The sequence below is a fragment of the Bactrocera oleae genome, chromosome Y, assembly GCF_042242935.1.
Source record: "Bactrocera oleae isolate idBacOlea1 chromosome Y, idBacOlea1, whole genome shotgun sequence".
Taxonomy (NCBI): Eukaryota; Metazoa; Arthropoda; class Insecta; order Diptera; family Tephritidae; genus Bactrocera; species Bactrocera oleae.
In genome coordinates, this window is record NC_091542.1 from 3,660,573 (window position 1) to 3,682,492 (window position 21,920).

The window sequence follows — 21,920 nt, forward strand, 5'->3', positions numbered from 1 at the left end:
CTAGCTCGGGGAATTCCCTAAATGATATCCTATTTACGGGACCCACGCTCCAACCAGATTTAATGCTACTCATTTTAAATTGGCGTATATTCAAATACGTATTCAACGGAGACGTCGAAAAAATGTATAGACAAATAGTCGTACATAAAGACGATCAGGATTTTCAGCGAATTATTTTCCGAAAATCCCCCAATAGTCCACTCCGCGACTATAAATTAAAAACAGTTACCTTTGGCGTCAACTGTGCTCCATATCTAGCCATTCGAACATTGCACGAATTGGCAGAAAACACCAAGTCAGAATTTCCTCTGGCAAGCCAGGTGTTAAAAACACAAACGTATGTAGACGATATCCTGTCTGGAAGTCACAATCTTCCACAAGCATACGAATCACTATCACAAGTGGTAAAAGCCCTCAAAACCGCAGGGTTTTCGTTGAAAAAGATCACGGCGAACCACTCTAATATCTTAAAGGATATACCTAAAGAAAATCTGTTGGACACTAATTTCCTTAAATTCGAAAAGGAAAGTACCACAAAAACTCTGGGGATCCAATGGAATGCTATATCTGACCAGTTTTCATACACTACAGAGTCAATATCTGCGTTATCCGCCATAACAAAGCGACAAATTTTATCCTCTGTGGCGAAACTTTTCAACCCCGCAGGATGGCTTTCGCCAGTTATGATACAAGCCAAAATTCTAATACAAGAATTATGGTTAGATGGAACCGACTGGGACCAACAAGTAAACCCCCTTCGTTTAGAAAAGTGGTCCCAGTTTGCGAGCAATCTAAACGATATCTCACAGATACAAATCCCAAGATGGGTAAATTATGCCCCAGAGTACAAAGTCGAACTACACGGCTTCTGTGACGCTTCTGAAAAGGCATATTGCGCAACTATATATGTTCGCACACAAAACGACACTGCGACCACATGCCACTTACTAGTAGCAAAAGCAAAAGTGGCTCCTTTAAAAACAATAAGTCTGCCACGACTTGAATTATGTGGAGCGCTACTACTGGCCAAGCTCGTGTCCATCGTACAAACGCATTTAAACATGGCACAATATAAAATATATCTATGGTCCGATTCCGAAATTGTACTAGCCTGGTTAGAAAAACCACCACATGCATGGAAGACGTACATTTCCAACCGAACGTCTCAAATACTTGACCTAGTAGGATCAGCCACTTGGCGACATGTAGCCAGTGTTGACAATCCTGCTGATCTAGGTACAAGAGGATGCAAGCCCCTGCATCTTCCCACCACTACCCTCTGGTGGAATGGCCCACGATGGTTAACAGAATCTCCCGATTCTTGGCCACAATCACCCATGCGCAATATAATTGCCCCAGAAAGTCGAAAAATCGACTCTTTTCACACAACAGTGGATGATACTGACATCCTCGAACGATGTTCATCGTATCCCCGAGCACTCAGGGTAATCGCTTACATGCTCAAGTTCATAGAGCGACTCAAAATTAAACTTAATGCGATACAGTGACGCACCTAGACATACAAAAAGCAAAGGTCGCTCTTATCGCATCTACGCAAGCGCGCTACTTCAGCCACGATATATCACTTTTGAGAGAATCAAAACCTATTGACAAGAGAAGTCCCCTCTTAGTTCTAAACCCATTCCTAGACACGGAAGGTCTTCTTCGTGTGAATGGTCGGCTTGCCAATTCAAGCCTAACGTATAACGAACGCCATCCCATAATTGTTCCAGAGAAGTCTCGACTTGCCACACTACTCATCAATTATATCCACATATTAATGCTTCATGCCGAACATCGCCTCATCCAACATATGGTCCGCCAGGAATTTTACATTCCCCGACTTAAGCCCCAAATAAAGAAGTACATTTTCTTGTGAAAAATCTGTACCACGCGTACGTATATTATTTAAAAAACTGTCTATTTAATCTAATTAAATGATCAAGTTAACAGAAAATTTTTTTTTACCATAAGTAGTAGATGTGAGCTGGGGATATTCGTGGACCGATTTCACACATTTTCGGCATTAAACTTGTAGGAGTACTCGACGGCGAGTTTGCCGGTGTTCCAAATAAAATAAAATGTTTATTAAAATTCAACAAAATTTAACTTTAATTACTTTGAGTATATAGGGTAGAAATATAGACAATTTGTGTGGGTTAATTGTACAATATTTATGTGTGTGTATGTTAAGTGTTATATGTATAATTCAATTTATGTGTTATTTATAAGTTAGACTTAAATAAGATAAATTAACTATAAATTCAATTATAACCTGATGTGGGTTGATAATCCCGCGTAGATTTTGGTGGTGCTGCTGTTCTTGTTGGTGTACTGCTGGGGAGATCTAATTTTCGCGCCTTTTTGTGTCCGTCCGCGTTGATATTTGCTCTTGCCTGCTAATTTGTTCTTGGCTAAATGACCACTCAATCCCCCCTCACCGTAAGACACTGTCACACTACACCAATTCACATCCACATCACCAAACCTACTTACCATACATTCCACACCTACATACCATACATTCCACATCACTACACCATGCACCAACACGCACACAAATACAACTTAACACCGATCACACCACCATGAAGACATCAACAGATATATATTATAAGGGACTAAAAGAAGGATCCCGCTTCCCTTTTTTCATCGACTCGCTAGCGATCAGTTCTTTGAGCACCCGCTTAAATCGACTCTCTTTCTTTTTTAATTATTATTTGCTAACGGTGAGTTAAGGTAAAATTAACTTATTAGTTATTTAAATATGGTCCTTCGAACCCTAGTGGACGGCACTATGGGTAGTTAAACATAAACGAAAAAAAAATATATATATATTAAAATAAGGTGAACAAGATTGTAACGTGAACAATAAATAATGTGAAAAAAAAAATTTTAACAAACAGTTAAACAAAAAAAAAAACAAAAAAAAAAGGAGCAGTGACAAAAGTGCGGTGCCAAAAAGTGAACAACAAAAAACAAAATATATATATATATTGTACGTTCATAAAGTGAACAAAACGCAAAGTGCAGTGGGACAGTGAAAACAAAGCGATATCTACAGAGACGAACAATTGCAGTGCAGTGTTTAAAAAAAAAAAACAAAACAAAAATAAGAGGGAAAAAAAAAAACCTCCAAAGTGCGGTGAAGTGTATTAAACACATATATACAGAAAGCTATATATATACACGGTGTTTTCCTTGAGAAAAAATAAAAACCCTTATGTGCATACTGACAACAAAAAATAAGTGGCTAAAAAGTGGTGTGACAAAAACAAAACAAAAAAGAGATAAAAGCTTAAAATACATTTAAATAACAACAATAAAAACAAAACGGGCGTGAAAATAATCCCAAAATCAAACCGGGCGCGATCCTAACAACAAATTTAATATAATATACAAATATACATTCGGGCGCGGAGTAACAAGAAACACCACAAAAAGCAACACCTAGCACGCAAAATCAGAAACAACAGAGGACAAAGGAATTGGAAAGAAACACAGAAGAACACATAGGCGTACATACACGTAACTATTGTATACAAGTATACACGCAAAAGCCCTTGGAGGAAATCAAAGTGAGTCCATTCGATTCCTTTTCTTATATTTATGCACATACATATGTATATTCATTGCGAATTACATATTATATTTTGTACAAAAAACTGTAATAAAACATCAAAAAACCGTTCAATATCTTGTTAACGGGTGCCAATTTGGTCTAACTTACCGGTTTTAAATTGCGGGTTCAAGTAACGAAAAACCGTTTATTGTAATATATATGTACATTCATACACATACAGACAGATATATATATGTATATAATATATAATAATTGACTACCTGTATCTGCTTACCTTCGTGTATTCAAACACAATATACAAAAAAAAAACCCAAATTTAAGTATTTCAATACTTACAAATTTTTCCGGCAATACCCCTTACGCTTAATTAAGCAGTAAGCACGATTGCGAAATATATGTGAGCAAAGGAAAAGTCAAACTTAAAGCATAAAGGGCAAAATAAATATACATACATATATACAAAAAACGAAGTTAAACGAAAAAAAAATATACGTACCAAAAGGAGTACTTCATTTACTTCTATATAACAATTATATATATAAAATTATATACAGTGCATAGTTTCGTATACATACATATGTTTTCTAAATATTAAATATTAAACATTAATATCGTATATAACATATCATATTTTACATACATATGTATACCTATATCTTATACATCATTTATACATATAATAAAATACCTTACATACGTACATACAGAGCTTATTGAAAATTGCGACATTACCTGCTATTGCCAATTTCTTTCTCGCGCTCTTTTACGATTATACATAATTCGCTTTTTTACATTACTTACAGTATACAGTATACAATACAATACGCTTATACTTATATACCCTATATATGTACATAGGGTAAATACGGTTCGGTAAATAAAACGCGGATTATTTAATAAAAATCATACTATTTTATATAAATAATACAAAATTTTGAACAATATACATACATATTGCAGCAGGATTGCGTACAAAATTTTTCAGCACAAATAATTCGTGCTTACTAGTACATAGGTACAAAGTGCATTGATCTCTTCAACGAGCTCTCAATTGCACAAGTACATATATACATAACTACAAGTCCACGCATTAGGGTATACGTACATACCCCTAAATAAGGACATCAAAAAATAAAATAGATAAACAATTTATTCAATAAATTGTTAAATTAAATTAAAAATAAATACGAACCGGTATCTATAACAAATGAATCCGGGTATTTCAGTTATTTATTTTAAATTAAGAAAGCTAATTAACAAAAAAAAATTTTACGGTTATACATATATACGAAAATTAATCTTAATTTTGTTCAAAATGGAAAACGCTATTCACTAAAAAGAGCTTTCGTTCACACATTTCTATATACGAAGAAATTTCCTGAATTATCCATCAGTCGACGATAAGGAATTTTGAATTTATTTCATAAAATTTTTAAATGAGCTCAGACTCAAAAGAATTAAAAAACATCTCAATTGTTAAAAGTACCAAATGATAATTTCTGGACACGTCTCCAAGCTGCATATGACGCAATAGTAGAATCTGACGACTCAGGTCTACCTGAAAATTTTAAATCCTCGGCTTACGCCAAGTACGAAAACTGCTTAGACCAGTTTGAAGAAACAAAAGCTTTCGGATCAATTAAAATTAATTAAAGCCATAGCACCTGCTCCATCTCCGAGAGTAGAGCTGCCACAAATTCAATGTCAAGAGTCAAATTCAGGCATCCATCTCAAGGTGCCCACATGTGATACCGAAGTCTTTCATGGTGGTTATGAACAATGGCCGTCCTTCCGGGACATGTTTACAGCCGTTTACATAAACCATCCAAAATTAACAAAGGCACAAAAATTGTATCACCTCCGATACAAAACAAAAGGTCAAGCAGGTGTCATAGTCAAACAGTTCGCACTAAATGACGATAATTTCAATCTGGCTGAGGAAGCTCTAAACGCGAGATACGAAAATGAAAGAATATTGGTCGATAAACAAGTAACGATACTAATGAACTCGATGAATTTATTAGACTACAATCCACTGTTTCTAATTGTTTGTCGGTTTTATCGACACAAAATATTTCCACAGACAGCTGGGACCCTATTTTGGTAAATATATGCACCGCGGCATTACCAGAAAAATCGTTACTTTTGTAGGAGCAATCGCTCTCATCTCGGAAAAAATGCCCAACGTGGCAGCAAATGAAAGAATTTCTAACTACCCAATATGAAATAGCAGAAAGGGTAGACAAAAAACTAGTTAGAACTAAAAACGTTCAAAACGACCTCAATAGAAGCTTTAATAGACCCCAAACCAGTAGCAATAACCACTTATATAGAAGTTTTTTTAAAAATCAATCGTTCACGTCCGAACAGTATAAACAAACGTCATGTGAACTATGTACAGGAGGGCATAAACTTAAATCTTGCGATAAATTCAAAAAATTAAATATTTTCGATAGGAACAATTTTGTGAGAACAAAAAGACTTTGTACAAATTGTCTGTCACATGCACATACACTTAAAGAGTGCGAAAGCAAATTTAATTGCGTTTATTGTCATAAACGACATCATTCAATGCTGCATTACAACACATTTTCCAGCTCACCTTCAAACAGCGCAAATATGAAAAGAGCCACGGGTTTAGTTGTTACAGCAAATCCCGAAGGGCGAAATCCCGATAATTGCCAAGAAGCACCATGCTGCTCAAAGGCATTAAAAACCCAAACGCTACACAGCGAAAATCAAAGTAGAGTACTACTACCCACAGCAGTCGTCTCCATCGAACACCGAGGAGAACTGTTTAAACTTAGGGCCTTAATAGACCAAGGATCACAACGATCATTCATAGCGTCTAGGGCTCAAAAAAGGCTACAACTGCCAACAAAGCTAGCCAATTTTGAAATCACGGGAATGGGCGGAAGAGTAGTCCAAAACTCAAATAAAATCTGCCCCATTACCCTAATTTCCCCCAAGCGGATAAGCACATACAAGCAGAAGCTATAGTCTTACCGCAACTTACAAATATGCTTCCAAGCTATCACATAAATAGCAAGCACTGGCAAAAGGTTTCACACCTAAAGCTAGCAGATCCCAACTGCAACAGTCCCGCTCAAATAGACCTTCTATTAGGCAGCTATCTCATACCACAGATAATACTCGAAGGTATTGAGAAAATTTCAAATACACTTCTGGCACAAAATACTATTTTTGGGTGGATCCTAAGTGGACTAGTTTCGGAACCAGTTACCACCATGACCACTCAGGTTGAGTAAATCTCAAATGAATACCTCAATTCACAATTGAAAAAATTTTGGGAGTTAGAAGAACTCCACCCCATATCAATCACAACCCCAAAGATCAGTATTGTGAAGACTTTTACAAAGCCACAACTACTAGATCAGATAATGGTCGGTACGTCGTACGACTACCACTAAAACAACAATTTCCCAACACAATCGCCTTAGGTCACTCTCGCACCTCTGCAATACAGCATTTTCAAAGTATGGAAAAAAACCTACTTAAAAAAGGCGAACTCAAACCAGTATATGATAGTGTGTTGGAAGAATATCTCCATTTAGACCACATGGAGGAAGTAACTCCATGCGAAAAAATCATCAACGGCAAATACCACTCATTTTACTTGCCGCATCATGCAGTGGTAAAGCCAGACAAAAAAACAACTAAAGTAAGAGTTGTTTTTAATACTTCAAGATCTACTAGCTCGGGGAATTCCCTAAATGATATCCTATTTACGGGACCCACGCTCCAACCAGATTTAATGCTACTCATTTTAAATTGGCGTATATTCAAATACGTATTCAACGGAGACGTCGAAAAAATGTATAGACAAATAGTCGTACATAAAGACGATCAGGATTTTCAGCGAATTATTTTCCGAAAATCCCCCAATAGTCCACTCCGCGACTATAAATTAAAAACAGTTACCTTTGGCGTCAACTGTGCTCCATATCTAGCCATTCGAACATTGCACGAATTGGCAGAAAACACCAAGTCAGAATTTCCTCTGGCAAGCCAGGTGTTAAAAACACAAACGTATGTAGACGATATCCTGTCTGGAAGTCACAATCTTCCACAAGCATACGAATCACTATCACAAGTGGTAAAAGCCCTCAAAACCGCAGGGTTTTCGTTGAAAAAGATCACGGCGAACCACTCTAATATCTTAAAGGATATACCTAAAGAAAATCTGTTGGACACTAATTTCCTTAAATTCGAAAAGGACAGTACAACAAAAACTCTGGGGATCCAATGGAATGCGATATCTGACCAGTTTTCATACACTACAGAGTCAATATCTGCGTTATCCGCCATAACAAAGCGACAAATTTTATCCTCTGTGGCGAAACTTTTCAACCCCGCAGGATGGCTTTCGCCAGTTATGATACAAGCCAAAATTTTAATACAAGAATTATGGTTAGATGGAACCGACTGGGACCAACAAGTAAACCCCCTTCGTTTAGAAAAGTGGTCCCAGTTTGCGAGCAATCTAAACGATATCTCACAGATACAAATCCCAAGATGGGTAAATTATGCCCCAGAGTACAAAGTCGAACTACACGGCTTCTGTGCCGCTTCTGAAAAGGCATATTGCGCAACTATATATGTTCGCACACAAAACGACACTGCGACCACATGCCACTTACTAGTAGCAAAAGCAAAAGTGGCTCCTTTAAAAACAATAAGTCTGCCACGACTTGAATTATGTGGAGCGCTACTACTGGCCAAGCTCGTGTTCATCGTACAAACGCATTTAAACATGGCACAATATAAAATATATCTATGGTCCGATTCCGAAATTGTACTAGCCTGGTTAGAAAAACCACCACATGCATGGAAGACGTACATTTCCAACCGAACGTCTCAAATACTTGACCTAGTAGGATCAGCCACTTGGCGACATGTAGCCAGTGCTGACAATCCTGCTGATCTAGGTACAAGAGGATGCAAGCCCCTGCATCTTCCCACCACTACCCTCTGGTGGAATGGCCCACGATGGTTAACAGAATCTCCCGATTCTTGGCCACAATCACCCATGCGCAATATAATTGCCCCAGAAAGTCGAAAAATCGACTCTTTTCACACAACAGTGGATGATACTGACATCCTCGAACGATGTTCATCGTATCCCCGAGCACTCAGGGTAATCGCTTACATGCTCAAGTTCATAGAGCGACTCAAAATTAAACTTAATGCGATACAGTGACGCACCTAGACATACAAAAAGCAAAGGTCGCTCTTATCGCATCTACGCAAGCGCGCTACTTCAGCCACGATATATCACTTTTGAGAGAATCAAAACCTATTGACAAGAGAAGTCCCCTCTTAGTTCTAAACCCATTCCTAGACACGGAAGGTCTTCTTCGTGTGAATGGTCGGCTTGCCAATTCAAGCCTAACGTATAACGAACGCCATCCCATAATTGTTCCAGAGAAGTCTCGACTTGCCACACTACTCATCAATTATATCCACATATTAATGCTTCATGCCGAACATCGCCTCATGCAACATATGGTCCGCCAGGAATTTTACATTCCCCGACTTAAGCCCCAAATAAAGAAGTGCATTTTCTTGTGAAAAATCTGTACCACGCACAAGCAAGAGATGAGAACAAAGATTATGGCAGCACTTCCCCCGGAACGCTGCAACTTCGCTCTGCCTTTCTCCATCACAGGTGTTGACTTTGCTGGGCCTTTTCAAATAAAGGCGTCCATGTTAAGGTCTCCCACTCTGATGAAAGGCTATGTGGCTGTTTTTGTCTGTTTTACGACAAAAGCAGTGCACCTTGAGCTTTGTACTAATCTGACGAAGGAGGCTTTTCTTGCGGCATTTGCTCGCTTCGTCGGTCGACGCGGCTTTCCATCGAAGATCATGAGCGATAATGGTAAAATATTTATCGGAGCTCAAAGAGCCACCGAAAAACTATTTGTGGACTTTATCAAACAAGTCTCACCTGAGATTGTACAAAAGTATGCGCCCCAAGGCATTAATTAGCAATTCATCCCCCCAAGCGCTCCTCATATGGGTGGTTTATGGGAATCAGCTGTAAAAAGCTTTAAATCCCACTTTAAAAAAGTAGCTGGAAATTACAAATTCAATTACGAAGAATTTACGACATTATTAATTCGAATTGAAGCCGTTCTCAATTCACGGCCTCTTACAATCCTTTCGCAAGATCCCTCCGATTTCACAGCCTTAACTCCAGGGTATTTTCTCAAAGAAACACCCATTCTGGCCATACCTGAGCCAGGCGTGGAGTCGCTATCCTTATTAAATCGCTGGGAAAGAATTAAAATTCTCCATCACGATTTCAGCCGATACGGCACATACGAGTGGTTGATCTTCGTACACAAGGATGCTAACCAGAACGCTCGTGAAACTATGCTTTCTCCCAACCGCCGATAATTGCGACACAGCAAATCGCAAACAATCAACCGATACTACCGCAATACAATAAAATAATCAAATCAAGAAACAAAAAACCGAAAAACTCGTTAATAACCGTTAAAAATAACAAATAACTAATAAAAAAATGGTCGATCAATACGCTGACCCGTTCATGCCACATAACGTGGCACGATCATCCATATTCTTTATATGACAAGTCTGCATAATTAAACAACTCTTTCATACAAATTAACATGGATGTGGATAAGCCAACTACTCCTACGCCAACTGTGCGGTCGGCTACCAACGTGCCACGCACGGGGCCTGCCCCAACGCCCCGATCTGTGGCTGCAACTGCCCCTGCAAGCGCACCTGCAACGAAACCGATGTCAGTCGGATGACGCTCATTATAAGATAATGCGGCTGAATTACTCAATCGGCCATTAACTCGCATTATTCCTTTGGGATCGATTAAAGGATTTGAGGTCAAAATTGTACTTTTTCTGTGTATGCTTGTTATTTTATACTCCTCCTTGAAGTCCTTTCTTTGGGTTAAAATAATTAACTTCGTGCGGGTAGTTTTGAACTCGTCTGGAGTTATTTCCAACGTTGTGTGTGGCTGTTGTGATCTGTTGGGTGACGCATTCGAGCAGAATCTGAATAAATATGCTATGACTCCAATGGCTTTGGGTAGTGATAAAAATCTATCCAGTATATCCTCTTGTGCTGTGTTGACAAAAGTCTTGATTGCCCGCAGTTCCAGTGTTGTATCGATTGATTTTCGGGTAATTAGCCAATGTTTCGGGTCGAGTTTTAGCCATTGGGGTCCGTGCCACCAGAGGTCATTGTTAACCATTTCCAGAGAGGTGCATCCGCGACTACCCAGATCTGCCGGATTGTCCTGGCTTTCGATGTGACGCCAATTTTCAGTTCCAACTTTTTCTGCAATTGTGGCAACTCGGTGGGATACACAGGTTGTCCATGAGCATGGGGGTTTGCTTAGCCAAGAAAGGACAATTGTAGAATCCGTCCAAAGGTGAGTACGGTACTGAGTAATGTTTAATTGGGGTAGGGTCGCATCCACTAGATTCGCCAGATGAACCGCTCTGCAAAGTTCTAGCCTTGGTAAAGATATACTTTTTATTGGGAACACACGAGTCTTGGATATCAAAAGAGTTGCCCAGGTGTTTGTGTTTGTAGAAACACTGATGTATAGGTTTGCTGCGTAAGCTTTTTCTGATGCATCAGAGAAGCCGTGGAAATTGATGATCGTGGATGTCGAAAAGTGGGTCCTCCGAGGTATTTTAATCAGATTTAGGGTTTCGTAATTCTTTATGAAGGTTTTCCAGCGATGGAGAGTTAAGGGTTTTAAACTTTCATCCCAATAGGATTTATCGAGCCATATTTGTTGCATCATTATTTTGGCTGTGACTACAACGGGACTAAGCCAACCAGCTGGGTCGAACAATTTTGCTATACTAATACTTCTCTTTTACTAAACGATGTTTTATCGTGAATAGGATTACCAGGTCTGCTTGTAGAATAGGTCCAGTGTGTAGTATATCGTTGAGGCTGTTTCTATTTGAGGTGGGGCATGATGCATTGAATACCACTCGCAGTTGGGTCGTTAAGCGATCGGGTTTGATGACTGCGTGATGTGGTAGATACTATATTTTCGTATTCTCTGCGGGGTCATATTCAATTTTGGTCATATGACCGAGTTATCTTGAGTTGTCCAAGTCTATTTTTTCTGGGGTTTTAAAGGGTAATGTTACCACGTAGCGCCCAGTTGAGTGTTTTCGGGTTGTTTTTGATAATTTTGCTCACACAGTATATCCGAAGTTGAGGGTAGAGGCTTTTTCGGAACTTCTTCGACTTCCCAAAATTGTGTGATCAACTTGTCTGGGGTCGTCTTATTGAAAAATGACAACATTGAAATGAGATAGGTTTTTCAGGTGTGGGTCCGGAAAGAATCCTACCGAATTATGTTTCTTGGGCTAGTAATGACCTAAGCACATTTCTCTGTACGCCACTGAGAATTATGTGTGGGTACAGATCACTTCCGATAAGGATGTCGACAGGTTTGGGTTTATAGAAGTGAAGGTCAGCTAAGCTAAAATCGAATTCTTTATTAGAAATTTGTCTATCAAGTAAGTTTTGATAGCTGTTGCGGAGACTGTGTTGTTCAATCCGGTCACTTGTGCGTTTTTCTTGAATGTGGGTATGTTCAATTTTCTGTGGAACTTCTCGGAAATGAACGTAGCTTCTGACCCATAGTCCATTAGTGCTCGAGCTGTATATAATTGTCCTTTGTAAGAAACTTGCACTATGGCAGTACCTAGCAAATCCTGCTTCCTACTTGAGTTGTGTGGGTCTTGAGTTTTATTTTCAGTGGAATGTAAGAGAGTTGTTTAGTCTTGCGGATTTGTATTGGGATTAAGGGTTTGAGAGGTACTACTATTGGTAGAGTCAAGAGGCGGGTTCGAGGCTCTTGATCCTTGCGGGAGGGATTGGGATGCATGAGTATTTGCTCTTGCAATCATTGAAGCTATGCGATAATGCAAGGCAATTAAACAGTAACCATTATTTTTTTTTACGTTTATTCGGGTCTCGACATTCATTTGTAAAAACTTTGGGCATTCCCGAATGGAGTGTTGAGTTCTACATAATTTACAACTCTCAATGTCCTGGGGTTTTTTTGAGATGATACTGCCTTTTACAGGGTTTTCACTAGCGTGTGAAAAACTCAATTTCAAGGTTCCAGAGCATGAAAGGTATTAAATTTCCTGTCTTTTCCTTTTCTATAAGGCCCACTGTCGGGTTGGGTAACTGGAACGGGGTCAGTTAGATTTCCTACTACTTCCAAAGATTTATATCTATGGGTAAGAAACGCGTCGAAAGTTTTCCATGATGGTATTTCGGAGTTGTCTTCTAGGGTATCCTCAAATTGATGAAGTAAAGTTTTAAGTAGTTTCAATCCACATAAGAAGATTAAGATTGGGTCCCAACTAGTCCTGTCTATGTATACATTATGAAGATTTGTAAGACAATTTTAGACGGTCCTCTGAAGGTGTTTAATAGCGCTTCCACTTTCCTGGTTTGTTTGGGGTAAATTGAACAAGATTTTTAATTGCGCGTTGACTTGAACTCGTTTGTTTTCGTATTGCGATACCAGGTCCCTCCATGCCATCAAGAAATAGTCTAGTCCACGTTATGTATGTATATATTGCAACGATTTATAAAAATTTAAATGAAACAAATAATAAATTTCTAGTAATTTTTCTTTTGTGGGGTTCTACGAATTTTTCTTTATTTAAATTTTAACAAATAAATTCCCAAATGCTGGCGAATTTCCAAAAAAAAAAAACACTTTTTTATGTGTTTTATATATGCACAATATTATATTTAAAATTCCGATGAACAAAAAATTTCCTACTGAGTCTATTGAATTTTTTCCTACAGGGTTTTTTTGCTTGCTCGCAATGCACTAGCAATGAATATTTAACAGAGCGGGTAATGCAATTTGAATATATATATATACCTATATATACGTGTATGTACGAATAGGTACCAAGAGTAAGGCTGCTTGGCTCTCAAAAATTTTATATTATATTGTAAGTACGTACTTATGAGCAATTTTAATATATATATTATATAATGTATAAGTGTATGTACGAATTGGTACCAAGAGTACGGCTACTTGGCTCTCAAAAAATATATATTATATATTGTAAGTACCTACTTAGGTATGTATTATGAGCAATATGCTAAACGGAATATGGCAATAACAAATTCCCAAATACTTTGCACTTAATACCTGTTAAGCACAATATTTATTTTATTATATATATTTGTTTTCACTTTGCACTTTTATTCCGTATTACACTGATATTATATTTTTTTGATAACTATTATTAATTATATTATCAATCCAAGTTTGTGGTTGATTGGGTGTGTGAATATATAATATTAGGTAAAGTAAAAAGTTCGTTCGGTTTTTATATAAGAGATTGTCAATAGTATTAGTGTTACGAGTCGCATCATGTCATACTATACGGCGCTGAAAACGTGTTTATTCGCGCCAAAAGTTCGTCTTTGACAGTTTTTCAATTGATTCACTCAGTACGTTGTAAGCGCTCGTCAAAGATGGACATCAGCAAAGAGAAAATTCGCTATATTTTACAATTTTTCTTCGATCAAGGCGAAAAAGCAGCCAAAGCGACTGAAAAAATTAATTTAGTTTATGGGCCCGATACTGTAAACGAACGTGTAGCACAAAAAGCACCTAATATATAATATATAAACGGTGTTTAATTGGGTAGGTTTTATTTTATCGGGAACGGATCCGGCTCGAAGGACCAAAATGTCGGGGTACTCAACATTGAGTTTGCCGGTGTGGCAAATAAAATCAAATGTTAATTAAAATTCAACAAAATGTAACTTTAATTACTTTGAGTATATAGGGTAGAAATATAGACAATTTGTGTGGGTTAATTGTACAATATTTATGTGTGTGTTTGTTAAGTGTTATATGAAGACTTAAATAAGATAAATTAACTATAAATTCAATTATAACCTGATGTGGGTTGATAATCCCGCGTAGATTTTGGTGGAGCTGCTGTTGTTGTTGTTGTACTGCTGGGGCGATCTGATTTTCGCGCCTTTTTGTGTCCGTCCGCGTTGATATTTGCTCCTGCCTGCTGATTTGTTGTAATTGGAATTATGAGCTATGTTGGTGCTGTTGAGCCTTTTGCATTGTCCTCTAATTCGTATTTATACGAGTTTGGAGAACACTGAAGGTTCCGATTTTATCAATTTTTGCTAATCCCATATACTACAAGTACTAAAATGCTCCCACTGTTTCATTAAGGTACATACTATCACCAATCAAATGGAATAAAGTCAGACCAATGTTCGAAAATTCTAATATTAATCACATGGCGGCTAAGTAAAATTTTAACCCGATTTAATCCATTTTAGGCACAAAGATCATTTTATTGAGGTAACTCATATATTGGTCGATATATGCGGTATAAGGTCAGGTGGGAGTTCAAAAATCTTTATATTAGGTATATGAGGGGTATAAGAACCGATCCGATTAAACCCATTTTTTACACAAAACCGTACTACAAGTATTACCGAGAGTTTCATTTATTTATTTTATCATATGAATTTCAATTATATATTTTACACATTGAACGATATTTTCGGTAAAAAGTCAACTATAGATACTGGGGTCGACATATTTAGTACCTAGGGCCTGGAACAGTTTTGGTTCGATTTAGACATATTTTGGTCACAAAGTGGCATACTTTAAACGCATTATTCACGCAAAGTTCTACCCCGATACAATCATTGTTGTCTGATTTGCATAGTGGAAAGTGAGAGAAGTTTCATAAAGATATCTCAATTTTTACTCAAGTTACAGCTTGCACAGACGGACGGACGGACAGATAACCCGGATTTGAACTCGTCTCTTATAATATGTAGCAACATGTTGCGAGAATATAAAAATATGTGTCAAACCATATTTAATTATATATTCCTATTCCAATAGAAATGGGTGTAGAAGATATCCACAACACTCCCAAAACTGTAACTGCGCCGAGAGCATCAGCTCCCCCATCGCACCACCAAGAATGCAAAGCACCACGAGTCCACACAGGCAATAGAGATGCAAACAAGGAGCAGTTTGAAGATCGATTCTCTCAACGAGCAAATCCGTCGACAACGCAGACCACTCACCGGCATAGATAACACGGGAATCCCTTTCAGCGCCTAAGCGCCATTGAACGCACTAGTGAGCATTCTGCAACAATTGCAGAGACTTCTAGGCAATTAATTCGCCTAGGATGGTCGGAATGTTCATGCGACTACTGATCCCGCGACATTTGGGAACTCAGCATTCAACCCACCGTACAACATCATACAACACATCACAACCCAATGCAACACCACACGTCACATACAAAACATATCACATATATGGAATCCTGCAGGCTAAAACGGATTTAAACAGGGCGTGGCTCCGTCCCTTAAATTTTTTGATGTACATATCATCCAAACCGATAACAACGCCCACTGCCCAAATAACAGATATGTTGAAAACTACTGAAGTACTATAACTAACTGAATAAATAAGCCACAATCATTAAATTTCACAACCAGCATGCTAGGGAAGGGCATTTTAGGATATGGTGTGAAAATTGGACAATGAGCGTGGCACCGTCTACATTTAGGTGAAATCCTATATGTCAGGAATCAATGGACCCGTTTCAACCCAATTTGATGTTTAAGGTTACCCAAAGATTCCAATTAGACACTGCAAAATTTTCAAAATCGGATGACTACCACGTCTAATTCTTATAAAACGAACCTTTAAATTTCGTATGATTCTTTCACTTTACAGTATACAAATCAAACATCAATAAAGTTATCAGAATAAACCTTTGCACAATTAGCGCCCTCAAGGTGTTTCATCTTACGTCTAAAAATTGTCGAAATCGTACAATAACTTGTGCCAGAAATTCATAAAAATTAACCTATACCTAACATAAATATTTTCGAACCTTCGGATCACTTCATACCGTATCTATCGGCCAATATGTAAGAAATCTAAATTAAATAATAACAGTGTATCTTCTTTCCTTAAATGAATAAATCACGGCGATACTTTCTTTAGTTTGATATATGGCAAAATGTTCCAAACTCTGAAGGTGTTCCACCGCATTTGTTCTTTCCACGTAATAAATATTCGGTTATACCCGAACTTACCCTTTTCCTACATGTTTTTTAAACGAAGTCGACAAAACTGTTCGATGTAAAAAGCAAAATAATTTCGTTATCGAAATATAATATGATAGTGTACCTATGTAAAACAATGGCAGGATTTGTAAAGTTGAATTCCTTTCATTTTGCTTTCAATTTCAACGCGCTAAGGTTCCGTTCTTTTGAAAAAATTTTATTTTATTAAAGAAGAGTTAAAAAAAATTTTGAGTGGTTTAGAAAAAAATCTTTCCGACAAAGATGATTTAAAGATGACGGAAATTTCAGACTGAGGAAGAATTTTGATTTTGTTAGAAGTATATGTACAAGTATAATATTTTAATTGTAAATAATTTAATGATATATACAGAACAATAAGAACTAAGTAGGTAGCATATATGCATACCAATAATTGGTACAGTAATTATGCGCCCAGTTTTGTATCTTATATTTTGTATCAAATATCGGTATGTTGTGGACGTGGCGATGGTCCGAGTACGTCCATCTACATTACAACCTCCCTGTAATACCAATTTTATGAAGAATCTGACTTTTTTCTCAAGTTATCGTTTACAAAAAAGTATTTGAAAATTTTTAAGGAATATACATAAATAAAAATCTTAATAATATTTACTGGAAAATTTTACGTTTTTACTTACATTTCTCTGGTTTTTCTTCGAATTTTCACCGGTACTATTTGGGCCAAACTGAATCTGAAATAAAAAATCTAAGTGGTCATTCAAATTAGTTTATAACTATATAAATATATTGTGGCATCAAGCGATATTTTGTGAAACCAAATAATATATGTATATCTCAACAAATCAGGAAGTGCTTAGTTCGGGTATAACCGAACATTTTATACTCTCGCAACTTGCAAGGATAAAAGCCAGTTAAACACCTTCAGGTGTTGCAAAAACTTTATATTAAACAAGTAGTGAAGCGCTAAGTTCAGGTGGAACCAAATATTTTATACTCGTGAAACTAGCTAGGATCAAAACAAAGAAAATGTCCGCAGGTCAAAACAATTCTGACGAAATCATCAATGGATAACAATCAAATGTGGTATTTTATTAAGTTACATTATAGGTCATATACTCAGTTAATTTTATTACTACAAGGTACAATTCAAAAGTTCCATTTTTAAACAACGCGGCTTCTAGTGGCGCCATCTATCTGAAATTGTTATCCCTCAATTGTGTATTCTTCAGTGTTGTCGTATAAAATTTGTATAACAGCTGACTTGTATAACAGCTGAAATATCGAGCTACATGCGACATTACATTTGTAGTGTCGGTCGGAAAATGAGCATCGAACAAAGAGCCAGAATTAAGTTTTGTTTTAAACTTGGTAAAACTTTAACCAAAACTCATCAAATGATGAAACAAGTTTATGGCGATGATTGTCTCTCCCGTAGCCGTATTCCCGAGTGGTTTAAACGTTTTCAAGATGAACGAACGTTTCGAAGACGAACGTTCGGGCCGCCAAAAGATGTTGTGAACGAAAAAAACACGGAAATTGTGCGTGAATTCATTAAAAAGAGTCGAAATCATCGCTTAAATACATGGAATCGAATTATCGTATTTTTACAGAAAATTTAGGCCTCAGAAAGGTTTGTGCTCGATTTGTCCCGATTTGAAACACCGTTCGACACTCACGACAGATTTTCTGACCAAAAATCGCATTCATATCATCAACCATTCACCCTATTCACCTAATATGACACCCTGCGATTTTTATTTGTTCGGAAAACTACATTTGGCCATGAAAGGAAACCGCTATGCTGACGTTGATGCACTCGAAAAGGCGACGACCGCCATCCTCAACGCTATACCGACAAATGACCTAAAAAAGTCATTCAATAACCTTCTTGAACGTGCAAAACGTTGTATTCAGGCGGAAGGAGACTATTTTGAAGGCGACCAATAAATTTTTCAAAAAAAAAACAAATAATATTTGTTTTTTAATAACAGTCCTGAACAGTCCCTTTAATAACAGTAATAAATGTTTATAAATCTAAAAATTTCCAAAAAGCAAGACTTAAAGTTGCTTAATTTTATTCCAAAATTGATGACTGTTGGTCTGGATGGTCTTGAAGACCGCCTTTTCTTCTAATGATTCCAAAAATGTTTCGAGGATGTTTTGCTTAAGGCGGTAAGTTAGTACACATGTCTGTGACATACTGATACATGGATAATATCATGAATATTTTTCTACATTTTGACAATAAGGGGATATTCATGGCATTAGGGTCCATTTCGAGGTTCCCAACTTAAAAAAAAGCAGATAAAATTCAAAATTTAATGAGAAATGTTTATTATTAAATTGTGTTTTGCCGCCGGCATTTTCATATCATGTGTAAAAATATTTGTAAATTTGTCTACAAACAACATATGTATGTAGATATGAACATTCATTACTTCATGTGAAATCTCCGTTGACACGGTCAACCAATGATCGAAGCTCACGTTCTTTGCTTTTATGTAAAAGAGTCAATCTGTCGAAGGACTCACGCGACGACAAAGCGTCACAACATTGGGTTGTTGGTAGAAAATCCGAGATGTGCCGAAAAATAAACGAACTCTCGCAGATTGTCACCGCTTCCCTTGCCGCTCTAACAGCTTTGCCCACAAATCATTGTAAATATGTATTTTTATATAATATATGAGCATGCATACATATTGACGCAGATTTTTGCGAGTCACGGAAAAATATTTTTTACATATTTTTAGAATTGTAAAATATTTAAGTCGACAAGAGTTTTATTGCCACTTTTTTCTGTGTTTTCTGTATTTGCAGGGTTGCCACTTTTCCCTTCTAGAGGGAACATCAGAAAGATGTTCAATTTATAATTTCTAGCTTTTGCCATCGACCCGAAAAGACGCTTGTGGGCAAACGCATGCTCGGGGAGATGTGTAAGGCGTTTGCTTTTATGAATGAAACGACTTAGCTTATGGATTGTGCGCCAGCGTTCATGAATGAAAATGTTGTTGGTGTGTGATTTACTACAAATTTAGGATTTGTCAATTTGGCTGCCATATTGATTTCTGGTGCTAATGCTATTAGCGACAATTGTTGTTTTTGTACAACAATGTTTGTATTTTGCCTATTGGCTGACGTACTTACATTTGTACGCTTAAATGCATGTAGATTTGTGTAAGCATTTTTTATTTTGCGCGGTCACACGCATATTTGTGCATACATACTTACATATAGAGCAGTGCGCTCACATGTTTTTATTGATAACTAGCTGACCCGGCAAACGTTGATCTGCCATATACGTTATTTTTTAAAAGTATTTGTGTGTTGGGGATGTAAATAAAATTAAAAAAGGAATGAAGAGTTGTAGACGATTAAAGTTTACTTTATTTATGTTAATAAGTTTACTTTATTTATGTTAATAAATTATTCTTAATTAAAAATAAACAAAGATTAATTTCCCAACGAAATCGAGTAAACAATATTTTTGCTCCGTCCGTACTTAGCTAATAGAAACAAACTGGAGGGTTTGCCCACTCGAGAACATGTCACAAAGATTTGTCCGTGGGAAAAGCATATTGTATCCAAATCTTAGCCACAAACAGACAACGTTTGGACTTGTGACTTATTGATCATCATTGCGAATCTATATCTAAAGTTAAGTGCGAATATTTTGTGAATTAATGAATGTGCAAAAATTCGTCGGTAATTTTATTCATCCAGTATTTTAACACATAGCAATTCCTCCATTGACAATATCTAACAGTTGTTATAAGAAGTTTCGACAGATGAATCTTGAAGCATATGAACGCGCATGTTTACTGTCATATGTAATTTTTCTATATTACGCCATAGTCGCGATGATTTTAAGCTAGCGTTGATTTCATTTGCATACGTTGAACGTGGAATAACGGGAAGCATCTGTCTGAAATCACCTGAAAGAAGTAAAGAGTTCCACCAAATAGATTGTCGTTGTTTTTTATATCTTTCAAAATTCTATCCAATGCCTCAAACGAAAGTTTGTGTGCCCTAGTGCATTCATCACAAATGATAATTTTACAATTGGCCATGGACGATTGTTTTTTTTTTATTTCACACTGCATATTTGTTATTTTAAATGTCTAATAGTAGCTTAAATGCTGAATGAGCTTCTCCACCTACATCTTGCTGATGACAATGCAATGATTCTCTATAACAATCAATGCTTCATTGTACATTGCGTCACTGAATAATATCATTAAATTGTTGCACCTTGTACGTTGTCGATATAATCGGCCCTATTCCCGTTGTGGTTTTCGTTTTAAAACAATTGACCAAAAAACACTTTGGAATTTAACGTGTCACCCTTTTGCGGCCATTTGCGCCTAAACAGGGTGAGCTAAGATGCCGCCAACTAGTGGATTCATGTAGCCGCACAGGTGCACGTTAATTAGAGACATCAATCTAAGATATAGGTTGAACAGGTGAGTGAACTCGCTTTGTCATTCATTTCACGATATGGTGCTGGCATTCCTAACCTGATTAATAAACTACCGCACATGAGGTAACACATATCTTCTATCAAGAGTAAAGCACGATTAAGTATCTCCTCATTCATCTCAATATCGTAATTTCTGGAACTGACACGAATGTGATGTAAAATATCTTCTGACATATTATTCTTGTATTTGTGCCACAGGTTACATGGGTTTGATGGAAAACATGTCGAATTTATGATAGCGAATAGTGCGCATATCTGACTTGGAGATGCAGAGATAATGGCTTCAGCGATTGTCGTATCCCAATGACTATCGTTTTCTAATAAAAACCAGACAGTATTAACTGGGTTATAAATACTTTTTTCTATGGGAGAGTAGAGTTCAGAATTAGCAAATATACTACATAGGTACCAATAGATAAAGTAAGTTATTATTTAACTACATTCTATATAAGTACAAAAATAAATACCTTGAAAGTGGGATTAAATCCTCGTTCTTCGATAATATGTGCCCCAAATGACGTCCTCTGGAAACAACCCTTGTATTTTTGAGTATTTGCAAGAAAGTGGCGTGATTTTTGTGTTTCGCCACAAAGCAATGAATACAATAGCTCAGGTGGCAGAGTTAAGAATGGCAATTTCACTTTACCATTAAGGCAGCATAATCCAGGAGTTTCTCCGGAAAACTTTAATGAACCACAATACTCGCAAACT

General features: G+C 37.0%; 1 long non-coding RNA gene across 1 annotated transcript in view; it reads right to left on the minus strand.

The window, feature by feature from the left end:
- The window catches only part of LOC138858253 (uncharacterized), a 497,314-nt gene that overhangs the window by 134,417 nt on the left and 340,977 nt on the right, over nucleotides 1-21,920 (minus strand). Inside the window, exon 2 of the long non-coding RNA XR_011397439.1 lies at nucleotides 17,410-17,463. This is a non-coding gene — a long non-coding RNA (uncharacterized lncRNA). The remainder of the gene's footprint in view (nucleotides 1-17,409; nucleotides 17,464-21,920) is intronic.